Here is a 22,088-nt window from a genome sequence, read left to right on the forward strand (position 1 = left end):
TAGTGATCACTTAATTTATTTTTTGCTTTATAATTATGCAAAAATGACACCTGGTGACAACCTAATTTAGTTTTTATATCAGTTGGATGCCAACGGTTTTGTTTTAGCCAATCATTTATGAGATGTGTGCAGTGTCATTTTTCTATGCATCCATCTGATCTTGTTCATTTTTATTTAATGGTGAATTTGCTAATCTCCTTCTATATATGGAGATGGACAAAAAAGTAAACAAAAAAATAAAAACCAAACATTTTTCATCATAATAAGGCAAGGAAAACTTATTATAGCGTTGAGCCGTTGATCGTATTAGATCGATATGGGATAGGAGGTGTTTATACTTCATGCAAAACTCAAAATTGAAGTTTAATTTGTAAACCTGTGTTTCGACATATATATAATGTTACATGTTAGGATAAGGGTTAACTTCTTTTCTGGTTTCAAACTCTCTTATGTTAGTAGATGTTTGGTTAACTTTTGGGGTTTTATGGTATATATAGAATCATGTTTAGCTGTTTGCTTTCGTTTTGTTCATGGTTTTTTCTGTTGTACTGTAGTTCGGGCTGGTCTATCTATGGAGTTGCCCTTAGTGTTTGTTTGTTTGGTTTTTTGTTTTTGTGGCCTTTTGTCTTGTGTGTACGTAGTTGCTCCTGCTGCAGGTGTTGTTAGCGGGATCAGCTTCTTGTTTGTATTGTTCCCTTGGATTTCTTCTCATATCATTTTTTATTCATAAGAAAATAGAGTTTCCAAAAGCCACCATAATGACCATATATTACGTCCGGAGGGGCTTCTTGTTTGTATTGTTCCCTTGGTTTTCTTCTTATATCATTTTTTATTCATATATATATATATATATATATAAGAAAATAAAAGTCTCCAAAAGGACAGCCACCATATAATTATTTTACTTCCAAAAGAAAGGAGTGAGAGGGAGGTACAAGATTCACCCACGTCAGTACTGCTAGAAGTAACTCATATTGCTCTAGAATCGGGGAGAAGCTATCTTGCTACGTAACCATCTAGTCACACTGAGTAATACTACAAGTCATTCTTAATTTTGTCCCTTCAAAGATTTAAGAATGATGTAGCTCTTAAATTATCATTTAGCTTGTGATTAATCATTATTGAATTTTGATCAAATGATCATTTTAAAAGTCACCTCATTTTTTAGGAAAATAAGAGTAACTTCTAGAATTATTCAATCACACCGACCCTCTCCCTTACTCATCTTCTGCTTTCCTCATTTTATATGTATTTGTTATAATTATTTTCTAGACATTGCAAATATTTGATGAACTATGCTGTTTCGAGCAATTATTCTTTTTGGTCATACCATTTAGTACTAGTGGCTCTCTCAGCCTCACAAGGTTCACTAAAGCCCAACAAAGCCCGTTACCCTTTGAGCTCATGAAGAAGGTCCATCACACTTGTCCTCGGTTTAATTCTAGAGATAAACTGGCCCCAAACTACCAATTGTGTTAATATCCTCATAAATTACCCAAAAATATCAATGTTTTCTAATGATAAAAATACCCTTCATAATTTTATTTTTTTTAAAAAAATTGTATATGAAAAAAATAAATAAAAAAAAATAAAACGAAAAAACAAGGGGTTTTTTAAAAATATTTTCATTTTCTAATTCTTTTTTTTTTTTTTTTGAATTTTAGGAGTCATTTTTATCCTTTTGTTTGCATTAGGTGGGAGCTAGATTGACATATTTTGGTAGTCTAAATTAAAGGAGGACATTAACACAATTGGTAATTTTTAGGGGGCTGATAGGGAGATCGGATGGCATATTTATGTTCGCTTTATTGGTTCAATCACACAAGCTATTAGCTAGTAATTATGTCCAATAGGCTATAATGATTAAGGAAAGGTGCCAAAGGACAATAAAAAAGGGGCTTGGCGTATAATTCTAGTATTAAATCCTCAATTACGAACATTTTATATCAATGCCAACCAAATATCTATTGGCATGCTTATTTCAAAATGTAAATATATATGAAATTCCAACCCCAAATTTCCTTGTTTGGGTCTCTCGCTCTCTCCCACAGAGCTCCCCCGAGAACCTCAGTTCTACTTTTGAAGACTACTATCTTGTTTCATCTCCCTCCCTTTAGTCTAATGGATCTCTCCCCTACTCGAATCCCTACCCTCAACCCCACTTCAAAATGACAACTTGCCCCTGGTAGGTCAACTCATCTCCCAGAAAACTCATAATAACCAATCGGTTAATACAACTCTTATTAAAGCTTGGGAATTTGCTGTCCCATTCTCTTTTGCCGTTCTTGGACCAAATAAATTTATACTAAAATTCTCCAACAAAGAGCATATAGAGAAAATTTTCAAGCAAGTTACGTGGAATGTAAATGGCTCCCTATTGGTCCTTCAAAAATGGTCTCCTACAGCCATGATGGGGGAATTAGTTCTAAAAAAATCGTCCTTCTGGATTCAAGTTCATGGCCTGCCGTTGATCAACATGACCATAAAAAATGCCATTGCCATAGGGAAGGGTCTGGGAAATTTCTTGAAGGTTGAAGATTCTAGTGCTTTAGGTGCTACTTTTAGAAGTTATCTCAGACTGCTAGTTAAGATTGATGTGAGTCTCCCTTTAAAATCGGGTTTCCTCTTCAATAGGGAAGGAGGTGATTGTACTTGAGTTTTTCTTAAATATGAGAGATTGGATGAATACTGCACCACCTGTGGCCTAACAGGTCATAAGAAATATGGCTGCAGATCCCCCCCAGAGCTTCATTGTCCAGACAAATACAAAGTATCCCTAAAAGTCACCATCTTCTCAAATCTCCTGCCTATGCCTTCAGGGGAGCTTCATTACACAGAAGGCGAGTCTTCACATTCTTTATCTTCGGCAAATCAGCTGCATAGAGGTGAGTTGATTTAACCCTTAGTTGGCATTGCAGGGGGCTTTCCCGTCCCGCTGCAATCCGAAGCTTACGGGTGCTAATTCAGAATGTTAGTTCGGATGTTATTTTTTTGTCAGAAACAAAATCTCTCTCTCTCTCTCCCCCCCCCCCCCCCTCCCTCAAGTCTCCTTTATTCTGAATAGGCTTGGTTTCTACTTGATGTCTTAAAGTATTGCTTCTGGTGCAAGCGGAGGTCTGGTATTGTGCTAGATTGTTTTGCTTCAAACAAAAATAGCATTGCTACTTGATGCACTTCTGATCCCCCCAACACTCCTTGGATGCTTTCATGTGTGTACGGCCCTCCGGATAGGAGATATAAGGCTGCTTTCTGGGACTCTTTTGCCTCTATTGGTGAAAATTTTGATGGTCCTTGGCTTTGTATAGGTGATCTTAATCATGTTTTGGATCAATCTAAAAAGATGGGAGGCAGGCCGGTTGCAACCTCTTCCAATTGCCCTTTCAAAATGTTTATTGATCTTCTTGGTATGGTTGATTTGGGTTTTGCTGGATATCCTTTTACTTGGTGCAATAATAGAAGTGGTTTGGCTACTATAAAGGAGAGACTAGACATGGGCTTAGCCTCTCATCATTGGGTTCACCTTCACTCGGAATACTCTCTTATTCACATTCCAGCCTTCTCATCTGATCATAACCCCATTTTCCTGAATACTTCAAGTTCTTCTTTGTTCCTCCCTAGACCTTTTAGGTTCAAGGAATTTTGGACCAAGGGTCCTACTTGTGAGCATGTGATTGCAGCAGCCTGGAAACTCATAGTCTCTAGCAGCCCTACTCTTTGCCTAGTTAGGAGGCTCAAACATACTGAAGTAGCCCTAAGGAGATGGAACTCTCTTCATTTCAGTAATATTCAGAATAAGATTAAGTCTACTATGATCCGTATTGATTAGGTTCAATGTTATCCCCCTTCTCCTTGCTCTTTTGAATGTGAAGCTAGTTTGAAATCCAATCTTGAAGACTTGCTACTGAAAGAAGAAATTCTCTGGCAATCGAAATCCAAACAATCTTGGCTGACGTGTAAGGACCTCAACACGAAATATTTTCACACTTCTACTCTCATAAAAAGAAGGTCAAATGCAGTGGATTTCTTGAAACCGGATTATGGAGCATGGCTTTTGGATAGACAAGCCATCAGAGGTACTTCTGTTTCCCATTTCTCTTCCATTTTTACCTCTTCCCCCCCCCCCCCCCCCATTTTAGAAGATGAGTTGTTAGACCTATTTCAACCTACCATCACTGAAGAGGAAAATCTGGTTTTATGCTTCATTCCCTCTGAATTGGAGGTATTCCATGCCCTTTTCTAGTATTGGTTCTACCAAGGCTCTGGGGCCAGATGGGTTTACTGCTCTTTTTTTATAAGAAGTATTGGTCCACAATCAAGTTTGATGTTTTGGAATGTGTCTGAAATTTTTTCCAGAACAACCTTCTTTTGAAAGAACAGAATCATTCTTTTATTGCACTTGTTCCTAAACAGAGTGGTTCTCATATTGTGCATCAATTTTGGCCCATTAGCATTTGCAACATTGTTTATAAGCTTATCACTAAAATATTGGCTAATAGACTGAAACTTCTTCTACCAAAGATCATTTCTCCTTTCCAATCGGCCTTTATGCCCAACAAAAACATTCAAGACAATACCATCCTTGCCCATGAACTTCTTCACACTTTCAAGAATAAAAAAAGGCAAAGGTGGGTTTATGTTTCTCAAGCTAGACATGGAGAAAGCTTTTGATAAAATGGAATGGAAATATCTGTTGGCCATTATGGATAAACTAGGCTTTCATGCCATTTGGATTAATTGGATTTGTCTCTGTATCTCATCATCCTCCTTTTCCATTTTTGCTTAATGGTAGCCCTTTTGGCTTGTTTAGCACCGAGAGAGGGTTAAGGCAAGGGGATCCGCTCTCTCCTTTCCTCTTTATTCTTGGCCTGGAAGTACTCTCCAAGTTATTGTTCAAAGAAGAAAGAATGGGAAACTTGAAAGGTATTCAAATTGCTAGAAATTGTCTAGCCATTCACCATCTCCTTTTTGCGGATGACCTCTTGATCTTCGGCAAAGCTACAATTAAGGAGGCTTGCAGTATATCATCTTGCTTGGATAAGTATTGCAAGTGGTCTGGTAAATCTATTAATGGCAGTAAATCCTCCATCTGGTTTAGAAAAAATACCAATTCAAGCTCTGTTAACTCCATCTGCAATATTCTACCTTACCAAACCAATCCTCCAAACTCTATTTATCTTCGGCTTCCCATTTTGATGGGCAGCTCCAAGAGAGTAGCTTTTCAAGGGATTCTAGATAAGGTTCAAGGTAAAATTGAAGGATGGAGAGCAAAAACTCTTTCCTAAGCAGGCAAATTGGTACTTATTAAATTGGTTGCTGCTGCAATTCCCTTTTATGCCATGATTTCTTTTGTTCTCCCCTCAAGAATTTGTAGCAGCCTAGACAGATCTTTCAAGAACTTCTGGTGGGGTTTTCTTCCCAGCAAAGCTAGGAATTTATCCCTAAAGTTTTGGTATTCTATTTGTTTGCCTAAAGCTTTTGAAGGTTTGAGTCTTAGGAGGATGAAAGATGTCAACCTAGCCCTCATTGCCAAACTCGGATGGAAGTTTCACTCTTTCTCAGACTGTCTATGGGTCTCCCAAATGCGAGGTAAGTATCTTCATTCTGGAACTTTTCTCTCCCCCTCCTTCCGCTCTTCAGCCTCTTGGCTTTGGAAAGGCATTCTAAAATCTCAAAGCCTTATTGCCCAAGGAGCTTGTCACAGAATCCATTCTTCCTCTGTTTTATCTGTTTGAACAACTCCCTGGATTCCTTCATTTCCTGCTTTTACTCCTTCCCCCTATCAACTTAGTCATTTATCCAACCCTTTTCTCCCCAAGCATTAGAGAAATTCTGAAAATTTTGGAAGCTCCAACTCAATTATAGGCTGAAACTTTTTTTTATGGAAAATCGCTTGGGATATCATTCCCACAAAGACCATACTGAATTCTTTCCTTAGTTTCCCTCCTGCTGAGCTTATTTGCCCTCTGTGCAAATTTGAGGCTAATTACCTCCCACACCTCATTTTCCGTTGTGTTTTTTCTAGAATAGCATGGAGGTTTTCCCCCTGGCCCCTCGGCTCTCTTGTCTGGTCTAACCTCTCCATAGCCCAATGGGTAGAAGGCATCCTCTCCCCTCACTCTTCTTTTGGAATTCCCCTTGCTGAGTCTCACCTTTTTTAAATTTATGCAGCAGTCCTTAGTGATCTTACATGGTTCAATAGAAACAAAGCCTTCCATGATGGCTTAATTCCAGATGTGTTGGTTCTTGCAAAATCCATTAAAAAAAAAAAAAAAAAAAGCTCTGGAGCATCATTATGATTGGTCTTCGGTTTCCCTCCCAGTGAAAGGAAAATGGTCCCCACCGATTGCTAGCTTTTTCACAATCAACTTCGATATAGCCATAAGACACAATTTTCCAGCCCAAGCTGCTGTATCTAAGGACTCCAATGGTCTCATCATTAAGGTTGTATCTCAAATAAACCCTCCCTATGATCCAACTTATGGCGAGGCTCTAGCAGCCCATCTTGCCTCCTCTTTGGTGTCAGATTTGAAGCTTCATAAATTTTCTCTAGAAGGGGACTCTCTTGTAGTTATCATAGCACTACAACACCCCGTAATTGTTCAAGACTAGAAGATTGCAGACATTATCTCAAACTCCATCTCCATCATCCCAGCCACCTCCTCTTTGATGGCTTAGAATATACATAGAAGTGCAAACTTCTACGCTCACTATGTAGCTTATTGGGTTGCGGCTAGATCTCACTTTGGCAACATTTTCACCTACTTTTCTCCCCTCTCTTCTGTCCCCAATTGTAGTGGCAAAGATCCACCTCCCCCTAGTGTTTTGGTTCTCATGTTCCTGTTTTCTTCTTTGTTTTAATCGAAAGTGTTCTTACAATATAATAATAATAATTTTTGCATGTGTATATTAGGAGACAACTAATGCCAAGGCGTTGCCTCATAATAGGACTTTGCAACCATTGACTTCTTAGAAAATACATAACTGTAAAAAAATAACTTAAAAAATGTCTTTTAAGCAATTGACTTAATAGTAAATTTTAAAGTCCTTGACCAAAAAAAAAAAAACAAACAAAAAAACTATAACTCTATCAATGTTCAAGAATTATAGTATAACTTAATTAATAATTAGCATATATAAAAATGTGAACTCATTGACATGGACACAAATTGGTGGAACATTCCCCTAGTGTAGGAGGTTTTTAATGAGGAAGAGGCCACCTTAATTTGTAGTATGCCTATTTGCCCAAGAAATCAAAGTGATCGGAGAGTATGGGGCGATAACAAAAATGGAAACAACACCATTTGAAGTGCTTACCATCTAGCCAAGGAAATAATGTTGCGAGACACAAGAGGAGTTCTATGGCAAATTCCATGAACATTGTGTGGAAAAGGATATGGAAAATTCGTGGTCTAAGGATAGTGAAAACTTTCCTTTGGCAGGCTTGTAGCAACATCTTGCCCACGATGGAGAGCCGCCTCTGCATTCGTTGGGTCTGTTATATGAGGCTTCGTCATACACTTGGTCACCAACACCTCTCCAGCATGATTGCGTGCAACTATCCCCACCCCCATCATCCTACGCCTTGTGTCTAGGGCAGCATCTCGGTTAAGCTTCACCATCCCCAAACCCGGCACTTGCCATTTCTCTCGTGGTGTTTGTCTTATTGGAGCTGTGCTTGCCAGTATAACTATGTCAGCCTGCATCGCCACATCTAACTGATCATTTGCATGTTGGAGTATTACCTTCGATGTTAAAAGGTTCCCCTTAAAGACTAGCTTGTTTCTTCTCAACCAGAGTTGTCTAGCAACACAGGCTGCAAGGTCGAGTTCTTCATCCTTCAAGCGATTCGTCAACTTAGCAAAGATGTTTAGGAACGCATCTGATCATCACTAGTACTTTTTGGAAGCTTTTTGTCACATTCCAACCAAACGTCTCTTGTCGAGGGGAAATTCCAAACAACGTGGCCAGTTGTTTCCACCTCCATCTTTCAAATCGGGCATAGGGGATCCCCCGTAATTTTACACTTCCATAAAATGGCTTGGGTAACAGTTGAGCTGGTCAGGCAAATGAATTTCCAAAATATTATTCTTGAGGGGGACTCCGTAGTAGTCATTCAAGCTTTACAGAGTGAAGAGAGCATCATGTCACTACGGGCACCTGATGGAAGATGCGAAGATCATGCTAAACAGCTGCCAAACATGGAGGGTAAGTCACGTGAAGATAACTGCTAATGAGGCGGCACACAGAATAGCAAAATTGGCTTTGAATTTCACAAATTGTCATGTATGGGATGATTCTGTCCCCCCTGCATTCGGGAGGTTGTATTGGCCAAAAGGTCTCTTTAAGGAATGAAAGATTCGAGTACCAATTCAAAAAAAAAAAAAAAAAGAAAAAAAAAAGGTTCAAATGTACAAAATATTAATTGGACTTTACGCTCAGTTAGTAAATAAAAATCATTAATAGTTATATTTGTAATTAGGCCAATTCGTTTTAGTGTAAAATGGTTTTTTAATTTTAATTTTTTGTTTTTGAGTGTTTGGTGTGATATAAAATATTAGTCAACCCATATTATATTTTCAGTGTAAAATGGTAATTGTGAAAGAGCATCTTATGTGGCCTACCTGGCGCCCAAATGTGTCTTGAGTTTTATTTTTTATTTTTATTATTATTATTATTTTTTATGCCCACCCACTTGTCCGATTAGGTGGGTCCCACAAGGATCCTCTCATAATTGATTATCCAAATTGCAAACAATATGGTCATACAATTATATTGGATCTTAATCTCACTGATCACCAATCCTTTTATTCTCACACATCTTTATTCCGCAACTCCTCTTTGTTGTCTCCCCGACTCACTCTCTCTCTCTTCCTCACAACTCTTTAGATTATATGATAATATTATTATTATTATTAGTCAATTTGTATATATTTTAATTAAACATAATTTTTAGTTTGATTTTTTTAGTTGTTTTATATATATATATATTAATATTTTTATGTCGTGAATGAAGTTGATAGCTATCCATTAATATAATTGAATGAAAATATAAAAAATGTTTGTTGATTTTTGGTACGAGCCAAATACTGAAAAATGTTTTTTTAGCTAAATTCGTTTTCGTAAAAAATGATTTCTGTTGAAAAAACATTTTATGGAGCCTTAATCTTTCAATAATTTCCTTCAAAATGAAAAGTAAACAACCAAATAATTTGTAACAAAATTTCCTTTCATGTAATACTGAAGAATTGTTTTAACAATATTTGAAAATATGGACTAAATAATCATCATTTTTCTTTTGAACTAGTACTTCAGAGAGATCATGTATATATATATATATATATTAATCTCTCTTCCTTCTCTTCATCTCCGAGTCTAGAACATGATGGCTATCTAATTAAACTTCCACCTAAGATTAAGGAAGAGTATTAGCTAGCCAGGGTTGCATTTAACTTGTGCTTGAGATTGTTGTCCAGTCGATGAGAGACAAGGCATTGCTAGTTAGCCCCACAACTTTTAATATGCTGTTTTTGATCTCGTTCTTCATTGTCACGCTTATTACCTTTTTCCCTTCATCATCAAACCCATCCGTGCATGTATTCTCATTCGTTAAGGCGGCGCTCACCCATGTTTTTATGTCGTCCATCCGATCATCAGATTCCTTATCCGAACTGCTTAAATGGTCAATGGCATGCAGAGATTGCTTGAGCCCGTCGATGGAGTCTTTGATGTTCGTGACGCAGTCCTTAATGAGTGTAGCTTTGAAACGCGTTAATTTCTTTACTTTCAATAGCTTCAAGACTTGGGAGGATGCTTTGTGTGCGGCTTTTATGGTTATGGAGAGGGCGGTTTTGCTGAGTTTTTGAGGGCTTCGTTTGATTTTAGAGGCGTAGGGGGAGAGGGAGTTGTAGCAGATTTTTGGGTACGTGGTTGAATTGCATGCTATCTTGACATATGTTCTGTCGGTGGTGGCTGAGGCTGTGTGAAGCTTTGAGATGAATAGAAGAGTAAGAAGAATGGTGAGAACTTGGTACGACATTGGGCTTATAATGGTGTTGACAGTCGTCATCTCTCTCTCTCTCTGCCTTTTCCTTGCACTGATGGGTGTGTGGAGGAGATTAATGTGGAGTGGATATAATATTCTACACCAATTTAAAACTCTAAGCTACAAAACATGCACCCAAAATAAAAGATGGAAAGAGCAATATATAAGGAATAAAGGGGATGATATAGTACTCTGTGGCTAGCTAGCTGGTTGGATATATTGCTATGGATTTGGTTTTGTTGTTTCTGCATTTATATGGTTTGCTTGGTTAATTGCGGAAATGGTTGTTGGTTCTTTGTTTGTGTGGCTGTTAATTGATGTTTTGTTTGCTCGCTGTTTGGCTACTTGCTGGATTGTTGGCTGCTAGCTTGCATATGGATTTGGATTGGTTGTTGGTTCGGTTTTGTGTCGCTGAAAATAGATTGTTTAAGATTGCGTTTTTAAACTGTAGCGATTTAAAAATGCATATTTTATGCGTTTTTTAATTGCAAGCAAGATAGTACACTTTTAAAAACACAATTAAAAGCTAAACCGCAAATTTTTTTTTTGAACAAATTATCTCTTCATTGATATAACAATCAAATGGGGCAAAATGCTCCATATAATGCCAAAAATATAATTTGAAATCTTCAAAACTCAAACATTATCTATGATATACACAATAGCCTCTCGTGCTATTATAAGACAATATCTATGAAAAGTCATTGTCTCAAACAATTTTAGATCTATAGCAAATTTTGACGAATCGCGTCTCTATTTGATGTTAGGTTCTTCATTCACTCGCTTTTTTTTATTTTTTATTTTTTTATCTCCACTACTAGTGCTTTATTAATCGCAATCATCTTCACTGCTTTTACCATATTGACAATTCTTCTTCATACTTAATAACTCCTCTGTCATTGGTCTATGGTTGGCTCTCATAAAATGAACAATAAAAATACAAAAGACTGACCTGAAACCAATTCCGTTATACTTTAGTATTTGTAAAAACAAAACTTAAGAAAACAAATAAAATTTCACCCCATAGATCGTTACTAAAAGCAGATATAACGTGAATATATTAATTTCTTATTTAAAAACAACGAAAATACAATAACAAAATCCAGCAAACCCTCACACGTTCCACGCGCCATCGTCGGCCAGCCAAGCACCGCTAGAAAGCACCCAAGGACCATTGAAGGGCAAGGGAGAAGGAGAAAGGGGGCGGGAAGGAGGGAGTCGTAAGTCCCTCCCCCCACTTAAACTACAATTTTTAACGTATGTCAAACTGCGATTTTGTCAAACGCTTAATTGTATTTTTAAAAATTACTATTTCAAATCACACATTTAAAATAGTTATTTCTAAAGTTGTATTTTTAGAAATCTCGAACCCAATGGACCCTTATTAAAAGTTCAAAAACGAAATTAAACCATTTTAAAATTGAAGGAGCAAATTGAAATATATATGTCCTATATTTTAGAGACTTCAATTGTATTTAGCCTTTTAAAGACATGGCCATGACACTTTTAGAGATTAGGTTAGAGGAATTCATATAATCTAGTTAGAAAGAAATTTTGCAAAGGGTGCAAAAGCCCAAAGTCGATCGAAGAGAAATTTAACAGATTGTCTTCTCCCCCTCTCTCTGATCCTTTGTATTGCTAAGAGGAAAAAAAAAGAAAAAAAAAAAAAGCTTTTAGATGTGAAAGAGCAATGCAATACGGATGAATTAGTTATATAAATTGTGTTGAATAAAACCTTTATATTATTAATTAGCGTAGGAAAACAAAAAAAAAGGGCCTTATATTATCAAGTACTAAGATTTTGTAAAACCTATTGTAAAACTTAATAAACATTTCCTGTAAATTGAATGGACTTAAATTTTTTAGAAATTAGCTTTAAAAATTGACGTGTTCTTAACATATAAGCATCACATTTTTTTAGGGAAAAATCTATTTCACCCCCCGGAAGTTTCAAGGGTTTTTCAATTTGAACTTCAAAATTTAAAAATTGGCAATGTATCCCCCTAATGTTTCAAAAATTTTCAATTTAAACCTGTCGTTACTAATTTCCGTCAAATTGGACGAAAATCTCTAAAATTAAATAATTACACTCAGGCTTTTTATAAAAAAAATTCCTTCCAATTTAACGGAAATTAGTAACAGAATGTTTAAATTGAAAATTTTTGAAACATTGAAGGGGTACATTGCCAATTTTTAAACTTTGGGGTTCAAATTTAAAAACCCCTGAAACTTTAGGGGGGTAAAGTAAATTTTTCCCATTTTTTTAATAGCATACAATTCTCATATGCAAACTTTTGCGCTCACCATGTAGCTTATGGGTTGCGGCTAGATCTCACTCTGGCTACATTTCCACCTACTTTTCTCCCCTCTCTTCTGTCCCAATTTGTAGTGACAAAGATCCACCTCCCTCCTAGTGTTTTGGTTCTCATGTTCCTGTTTTCTTCTTTGTTTTAATCGAAAGTGTTCTTACAATAATAATAATAATAATAATAATAATAATTTTTGCATGTGTATATTAGGAAACAACTAAGGCCAAGGCGTTGCCTCATAATAAGACTTCGCAACCATTGACTTCTTAGAAAATACATAACTGTAAAAAATAACTTAAAAAAATGTCTTTTAAGCAATTCACTTAGTAGTAAATTTTAAAGTCCTTGACCAAAAAAAAAAAAAAAAAAAAAACTATAACTCTATCAATGTTCAAGAATTATAGTATAACTTAATTAATAATTAGCATATATAAAAATGTGATCTCATTGACATGGACACAAATTGGTGGAATATTCCCCTAGTGGAGGAGGTTTTTAAAGAGGAAGAGGCCACCTTAATTTGTTGTATGCCTATTTGCCTAAGAAATCAAAGTGATCGGAGAGTATGGGGCGATAACAAAAATGGAGACAACACCGTTTGAAGTGCTTACCATCTAGCCAAGGAAATAATGTTGTGGGACACGAGGGGAATTCGATGGCGAATTCCATTAACATTGTGTGGAAAAGGATATGGAAAATTCGTGGTCCAAGGACAGTGAAAACTTTCCTTTGGCAGGCTTGTAACAACATTTTGCCCACGATGGAGAATTTATGGAAGCGTAAAATTACGGGGGATCCCCTATGCCCGATTTGGAAGATGGAGGTGGAAACAATTGGCCATGTTGTTTGGAATTTCCCCTCGGCAAGAGACGTCTGGTTGGAATGTGACAAAAAGTTTCCAAAAAGTACTAGTGATGATTAGATGTGTTCCAAAACATCTTTGCTAAGTTAACGGATCGCTTGAACGATAAGGAACTCGATCTGGCAGCCTGTGTTGCTAGACAACTATGGTTAAGAAGAAACAAGCTGGTCTTTAAGGGGAACCTTTTTACCATCGAAGGTAATACTCCAACACGCAAATGATCAGTCAGATGTGGCGATGTAGGCTGACATACTTATATGGGCAAGCACAGCTCCAATGAGACAACCACCACGAGAGAAACGGCAAGCGCCGGGTTTGGGGATGGTGAAACATAACTGGGATGCTGCCTTAGACACAAGGCGTAGGATGATAGGGGTGGGGATAGATGCACGCGATCATGCTGGAGAGGTGTTGGTGACCAAGTGTATGACAAAGCCTCATATAACAGACCCAACAAATGCAGAGGTAGCGGCGGCTTGGGTAACAGTTGACCTGATTAGGCAAATGAATTTCCAAAATATTATTCTTGAGGGGGACTTCGTAGTAGTCATTCAAGCTTTACAGAGTGCAGAGAGCAGCATGTCACTATGGGCACCTGATGGAAGACGCGAAGATTATGCTGAACAGCTGCCAAACATGGAGGGTAAGTCACGTGAAGAGAACTGCTAATGAGGTGGCACACAGAATAGCAAAATTGGCTTTGAATCTCACAAATTGTCATGTATGGGATGATTCTGTCCCCCTTGCATTCGGGAGGTTATATTGGCCAAAAGGTCTCTTTAAGGAATGAAAGATTCGAGTACCAATTCAAAAAAAAAAAAAAAAAAAAAACAAGGTTCAAATGTACAAAATATCAATTGGACTTTACGCTCAGTTAGTAAATAAAAATCATTAATGGTTATTTTGTAATTAGGCCAATTTGTTTTAATGTAAAATGGTTTTTTGATTTTAATTTTTTGTTTTTGAGTGTTTTGTGTGATATAAAATGTTAGTCAACCCATATTATATTTTCAATGTAAAATGGTAATTGTGAGAGAACCTCCTATGTGGCCTACCTGGCGCCGAAATGTGTCTTGAGTTTTTTTTTTTTAAGCCCACCCACTTGTCTGATCAGGTGGGTCCCACAAGGATCCTCTCATAATTGATTATCCAAATTGCAAACAATATGGTCATACAATTATACTGGATCTTAATCTCACTGATCACCAACCCTTTTATTCTCACATATCTTTATTCCACAACTCCTCTTTGTTGTCTCCCCGACTCACTCTCTCTCTCTCTTCCTCACAACTCTTTAGATTATATGATATTATTATTATTATTATTATTAGTCAATTTGTATATATTTTAATTAAACATAATTTTTAGTTTGATTTTTTTAGTTGTTTTATATGTATTAATATTTTTATGTTGTGAATGAAGTTGATAGCTATCCATTAATATAATTGAATGAAAATATAAAAAATGTGTGTTGATTTTTGGTACGAGCCAAATACCGAAATATGTTTTTTAGCTAAATTCATGTTCGTAAAAAATGAATTATGTTGAAAAAACATTTTACAGAGCCTTAATCTTTCAATAATTTCCTTCAAAATGTAAAGTAAACAACCAAATAATTTGTAACAAAATTTCCTTTCATGTAATACTGAAGAATTGTTTTAACAATATTTGAAAATATGGACTAAATAATCATCATTTTTCTTTTGAACTAGTACTTCAGAGAGATCATGTATATATATATTAATCTCTCTTCCTTCTTTTCATCTTGTCTAGAACATGATGGCTATCTAATTAAACTTCCACCCAAGATTAAGGAAGAGTATTAGCTAGCCAGGGTTGCATTTAACTTGTGCTTGAGATTGTTGTCCTGTCGATGAGAGACAAGGCATTGCTAGTTAGCCCCACAACTTTTAATATACTGTTTTTGATCTCGTTCTTCACTGTCGCGCTTATTACCTTTTTCCCTTCATCATCAAACCCATCCATGCATGTATTCTCATTCGTTAAGGCGGCGCTCACCCATGTTTTTATGTCGTCCATCTGATCATCAGATTCCTTATCCGAACCGCTTAAATGGTCGATGGCATGCAGAGATTGCTTGAGCCCGTCGATGGAGTCTTTGATGTTCATGACGCAGTCCTTAATGAGTGTAGCTTCGAAACGCGTTAATTTCTTCACTTTCAATAGCTTCGAGACTTGGGAGGATGCTTTGTGTGCGGCTTTTATGGTTATGGAGAGGGCGGTTTTGCTGAGTTTTTGAGGGCTTCGTTTGATTTTAGAGGCGTAGGGGGAGAGGGAGTTGTAGCAGATTTTTGGGTACGTGGTTGAATTGCATGCTGTCTTGACATATGTTATGTTGGTGGTGGCTGAGGCTGTGTGAAGCTTTGAGATGAATAGAAGAGTAAGAAGAATGGTGAGAACCTGGTACGACATTGGCCTTATAATGGTGTTGACTGTCGTCATCTCTCTCTCTCTCTGCCTTTTCCTTGCACTGATGGGTGTGTGGAGGAGATTAATGTGGAGTGGATATAATATTCTACACCAATTTAAAACTCTAAGCTGCAAAACATGCACCCAAAATAAAAGATGGAAAGAGCAATATATAAGGAATAAAGGGGATGATATAGTACTCTGTGGCTAGCTAGCTGGTTGGATATATTGCTGTGGATTTGGTTTTGCTGTTTCTGCATTTATATGATTTGCTTGGTTAATTGCGGAAATGGTTGCTGGTTCTTTGTTTGTGTGGCTATTAATTGATATTTTGTTTGCTTGTTGTTCGGCTACTTGCTGGACTGTTGGCTGCTAGCTGGCATGTGGATTTGGATTGGTTGTTGGTTCGGTTTTGTGTCGCTGAGAATAGATTGTTTAAGATTGCGTTTTTAAACTATTGCGATTTAAAAATGCATATTTTATGCGTTTTTTAATTGCAAGCAAGATAGTACATTTTTAAAAACACAAAATTTTAAAACTAAACCACAATTTTTTTTTTTTTTTTTGAACAAATTATCTCTTCATTGATATAACAATCAAATGAGGTAAAATGCTCCATACAATGCCAAAAATATAATTCGACGAATCACGTCTCTTTTTGATGTCAGGTTCTTCATTCCCTGGCTTTTTTTATTTTTTATTTTTTATTTTTATCTCCACTACTAGTGCTTTATTAATCGCAATCATCTTCACTGCTTTTACCATAGTGACAATTCTTCTTTATGCTTGATAACTCCTCTGTCATTGGTCTATGGTTGGCTCTCATAAAATGAACCATAAGAAAACAAAAGACCGACCTGAAACCAATTTCGTTGTTCTTTAGTATTCATGAAAACAAAACTTAAGGAAACAAATAAAACTTCACCCCATAGATCGCTACTAGAAGCGGATCTAATGTGAATATTTTAATTTCTTTTTTGAAAACAACGAAAATACAATAACAAAACCCAGCAAACCCTCACACGTTCCACGCGCCACTGCCGGCCAGCCAAGCACCGCTAGAAAGCACTCGAGGACCATTGAAGGGCAAGGGAGAAGGAGAAAGGGTGCGGGAAGGAGAGAGTCGTAACTCCCTCCCCCCACTTAAACTACAATTTTTAATGTATGTCAAACTAGGATTTTGTCAAACGCTTAATTATATTTTTAAAAATTACTATTTCAAATCACACATTTAAAATAGTTATTTCTAAAATTGTATTTTTTGAAATCTCAAACCCAACGGACCCTTATGAAAAGTTCAAAAACGAAATTAAACCAATTTAAAATTGAATGAGCAAATTGAAATATATATGTCCCATATTTTAGAGACTTCAATTGTATTTAGCCTTTTAAAGACATGGCCATGACACTTTTAGAGATTAGGTTAGAGGAATTCATATAATCCAATTAGAAAGAAATTTTGCAAAGGGTGCAAAAGCCCAAAGCCGAACGAAGAGAAATTTAACAGATTGTCTTCTCCCCTTCTCTCTGATCCTTTGTATTGCTAAGAGGAAAAAAAAAATTAAGCTTTTAGATGTGAAATAGCAATGCAATACGGATGAATTAGTTATACAAATTGTGTTGAATGAAACCTTTATATTATTAATTAGCGTAGGAAAACAAAGAAAAGCCTTATATTATTAAGTACTAAGATTTTGTAAAACCTATTGTAAAACTTAATAAACATTTCCTGTAAATTGAATGGACATAAACTTTTTACGAATCAGCTTCGAAAATTGACGTGTCCTTAACATATACGCATCACATTTTTTTTTATGGAAAAATCCACTTCACCCCTTGAAGTTTCAAGGGTTTTTCAATTTGAACCTCAAAGTTTAAAAATTGGCAATGTACCCCCTTAATATTTCAAAAAATTTCAATTTAAACATTTCGTTACTAATTTTCGTCAAATTGGACGGAAATCTCTAAAATTACATAATTAACCTCAGGCCTTTTTAAAAAAATTTCAGTCCAATTTAACGGAAATTAATAACAGAAGGTTTAAATTGAAAATTTTTGAAACATTGAGGGGATGCCTACCAATTTTTAAACTTTAGGGTTCAAATTAAAAAACCCCTGAAACTTTAGGAGGTAAAGTTGATTTTCCCTTTTTTTTTAAAAAAAAAAGCATGCAATTCTCATATGCAAACTTCTGCGCTCACCGTGTAGCTTATTGGGTTGCGGCTAGCTCTCACTCTGGCTACATTTCCACCTACTTTTCTCCCCTCTCTTCTGTCCCCATTTGTAGTGGCAAATATCCACCTCCCCCCAAGTGTTTTGGTTCTCATGTTCCTGTTTTCTTCTTTGTTTTAATCGATAGTGTTCTTACAATATATATATAATAATAATAATTTTTGCATGTGTATATTAGGAAACAACTAAGGCCAAGGCGTTGCCTCATAATAGGACTTTGCAGCCATTAACTTCTTAGAAAATACATAACTGTAAAAAATAACTTAAAAAATGTCTTTTAAGCAATTGACTTAGTAGTAAATTTTAAAGTCCTTGACCAAAAAAAAAAAAAAAAAACTATAACTCTATCAATGTTCAAGAATTATAGTATAACTTAATTAATAATTAACATATATAAAAATGTGATCTCATTGACATGGACACAAATTGGTGGAATATTCCCCTATTGGTGGAGGTTTTTAATGAGGAAGAGGCCACCTTAATTTGTTGTATGCCTATTTGCCCAAGAAATCAAAGTGATCGGAGAGTATGGGGCGATAACAAAAATAGAGACAACACGGTTTGAAGTGCTTACCATCTAGCCAAGGAAATAATGTTGCGGGACACGAGGGGAGTTCTATGGCGAATTCCGTGAACATTGTGTGGAAAAGGATATGAAAAATTCGTGGTCCGAGGACAATGAAAACTTCCCTTTGGCAAGCTTATAACAACATCTTGCCCATGATGGAGAATTTATGGAAGTGTAAAATTACGGGGGATCCCCTATGCCCGATTTGCAAGATAGAGGTGGAAACAACTGGCCACGTTGTTTGGAATTTCCCCTCGGCAAGAGATGTCTGGTTGGAATGTGCCAAAAAGCTTCCAAAAAGTACTAGTGATGATTAGATGCGTTTCTAAACATCTTTGCTAAGTTGACAGATCGCTTGAAGGATGAGGAACTCGATCTGGCAGCCTGTGTTGCTAGACAACTCTAGTTGAGAAGAAACAAGCTGGTCTTTAAGGGGAACCTTTTTACCACCGAAGGTAATACTCCAACATGCAAATGATCAGTTAGATGCGGCGATGCAGGCTGACATAGTTATACGGGCAAGCACAGCTCCAATGATACAACCACCATGAGAGAAATGGCAAGCGCCGGGTTTGGGGATGGTGAAACTTAACTGGGATGCTGCCCTAGTCACAAGGCGTAGGATGATGGGGGTGGGGATAGTTGCATGCGATCATGCTGGAGAGGTGTTGGTGACCAAGTGTATGACGAAGCCTCATATAACAGACCCAACGAATGCAGAGGTGGCAGCGGCTTGGGTAATAGTTGAGCTGGTCAAGCAAATGAATTTCCAAAATATTATTCTTGAGGGGGACTCCGTAGTAGTCATTCAAGCTTTACAGAGTGAAGAGAGCAGCATGTCACTATGGGCACCTGATGGAAGGTGCGAAGATCATGCGGAACAGCTGCCAAACATGGAGGGTAAGTTACGTGAAGAGAACTGCTAATGAGGCGGCACACAGAATAGCAAAATTGGCTTTGAATCTCACAGATTGTCATGTATGGGATGATTATGTCCCCCCTGCATTCGGGAGGTTGTATTGGCCAAAAGGTCTCTTTAAGGAATGAAAGATTTGAGTACCAATTCAAAAAAAAAAAAAAAAAGGTTCAAATGTACAAAATATTAATTGGACTTGACGCTCAATTAGTAAATAAAAATCATTAATGGTTATATTTGTAATTAGGCCAATTTGTTTTAGTGTAAAATGGTTTTTTAATTTTAATTTTTTGTTTTTGACTGTTTGGTATGATATAAAATTTTAGTCAACCCATATTATATTTTCAGTGTAAAATGGTAATTGTGAGAGAGCCTCTTATGTGGCCTACCTGGCGCCCAAATGTGTCTTAAGTTTTTTTTTTTTTTTTAATTTTATTTTATTTTTAAGCCCACCCACTTGTCCGATCAGGTGGTTTCCCCACAAGGATCCTCTCATAATTGTTTGTCCAAATTGCAAACAATATGGTCATACAATTATACTGGATCTTAATCTCACTGATCACCAATCCTTTTATTCTCACACATCTTTATTCCGAAACTCCTCTTTGTTGTCTCCCCGACTCACTCTCTCTCTCTCTTCCTCACAACTCTTTAGATTATATGATAATATATTATTATTATTAGTCAATTTGTATATATTTTAATTAAACATAATTTTTAGTTTGATTTTTTTTAGTTGTTTTATATATATATATTAATATTTTTATGTTGTGAATGAAGTTGATAGCTATCCATTAATATAATTGAATGAAAATATAAAAAATGTGTGTTGATTTTTGGTACGAGCCAAATATCGAAAAATGTTTTTTAGCTAAATTCATTTTCGTAAAAAATGAATTCAGTTGAAAAAACATTTTATGGAGCCTTAATCTTTCAATAATTTCCTTCAAAATGTAAAGTAAACAACCAAATAATTTGTAACAAAATTTCTTTTCATGTAATATTGAAGAATTGTTTTAACAATATTTGAAAATATGGACTAAATAATCATTATTTTTCTTTTGAACTAGTACTTCAGAGAGATCATGTACATATATATTAATCTCTCTTCTTTCGCTTCATCTCCGAGTCTGGAACATGATGGCTATCTAATTATACTTCCACCCCCAAGATTAAGGAAGAATATTAGCTAGCCAGGGTTGCATTTAACTTGTGCTTGAGATTGTTGTCCTGTCGATGAGAGACAAGGCATTGCTAGTTAGCCCCACAACTTTTAATATACTGTTTTTGATTTCGTTCTTCACTGTCGCGCTTATTACCTTTTTCCCTTCATCATCAAACCCATCCGTGCATGTATTCTCATTTGTTAAGGCGGCGCTCACCCATGTTTTTATGTCGTCCATCTGATCATCAGATTCCTTATCCGAACCGCTTAAATGGTCAATGGCATGCAGAGATTGCTTGAGCCCGTCGATGGAGTCGTTGATGTTCATGACGCAGTCCTGAATGAGTGCAGCTTCGAAACTCGTTAATTTCTTCACTTTCAGTAGCTTTGAGACTTGGGAGGATGCTTTGTGTGCGGCTTTTATGGTTATGGAGAGGGCGGTTTTGCTGAGTTTTTGAGGGTTTCGTTTGATTTTAGAGGCGTAAAGGGAGAGGGAGTTGTAGCAGATTTTTGGGTACGTGGTTGAATTGCATGCTGTCTTGACATATGTTCTGTCGGTGGTGGCTGAGGCTGTGTGAAGCTTTGAGATGAATAGAAGAGTAAGAAGAATGGTGAGAACCTGGTACGACATTGGGCTTATAATGGTGTTGACTGTCGTCATCTCTCTCTCTCTCTATGCCTTTTCCTTGCACTGATGGGTGTGTGGAGGAGATTAATGTGGAGTTGATATAATATTTTACACCAATTTAAACTCTAAGCTACAAAACATGCACCCAAAATAAAAGATGGAAATAGCAATATATAAGGAATAACGGGGATGATATAGTACTCTGTGGCTAGCTGGCTGGTTGGATATATTGTTGTGGATTTGGTTTTGTTGTTTCTGCATTTATATGGTTTGCTTGGTTAATTGGGGAAATGGTTGCTGGTTCTCTATTTGTGTGGATGTTAATTGATATTTTGTTTGCTTGTTGTTCGGCTACTTGCTGGATTGTTGGCTGCTAGCTTGCATGTGGATTTGGATTGGTTGTTGGTTCGGTTTTGTGTCGCTGAAAATAAATTGTTTAAGATTGCGTTTTTAAACTGTTGTGATTTAAAAATGCATATTTTATGCGTTTTTTAATTGCAAGCAAGATGGAACATTTTTAAAAAGTCAAAATTTTAAAAGCGAAACCACAATTTTTTTTTTTTTTTTGAACAAATTATCTCTTCATTAATATAATAATCAAATTGGGCAAAATACTCCATACAATGCCAAAAATATAATTTGAAATCTTCACAAGTCAAACATTATCTATGATATACACAATAGCCTCTTGTGCTATTATAAGACAATATCTATGAAAAGTCATCGTCTCAAACAATTTCAGATCTATAGCAAATTTCGACGAATCACATCTCTATTTGATGTCAGGTTCTTCGTTCCCTGGTTTTTTTTTTTTTTTTTTTTAATTATTATTATTATTTTTTTATTTTATCTCCACTACTAGTGCTTTGTTAATTGCAATCATCTTCACTGTTTTTACCATAGTGACAATTCTTCTTTATGCTTGATAACTCCTCT

The 22,088-nt window shown here is 36.3% G+C and overlaps 3 pseudogenes; all 3 read right to left on the reverse strand.

Annotated features, from left to right (window-relative positions):
• Positions 1 to 9,445: 9,445 nt before the first annotated feature.
• On the reverse strand, positions 9,446 to 10,066 carry LOC132182005 (pectinesterase inhibitor 4 pseudogene; annotated as a pseudogene).
• Positions 10,067 to 15,035: 4,969 nt separating this feature from the next.
• On the reverse strand, positions 15,036 to 15,658 carry LOC148585912 (pectinesterase inhibitor 4 pseudogene; annotated as a pseudogene).
• Positions 15,659 to 20,544: 4,886 nt separating this feature from the next.
• On the reverse strand, positions 20,545 to 21,167 carry LOC132182004 (pectinesterase inhibitor 4 pseudogene; annotated as a pseudogene).
• Positions 21,168 to 22,088: the final 921 nt, after the last annotated feature.

This window comes from Corylus avellana, chromosome 5 (genome assembly GCF_965113065.1).
Source record: "Corylus avellana chromosome 5, dhCorAvel1.hap1.2, whole genome shotgun sequence".
Taxonomy (NCBI): Eukaryota; Viridiplantae; Streptophyta; class Magnoliopsida; order Fagales; family Betulaceae; genus Corylus; species Corylus avellana.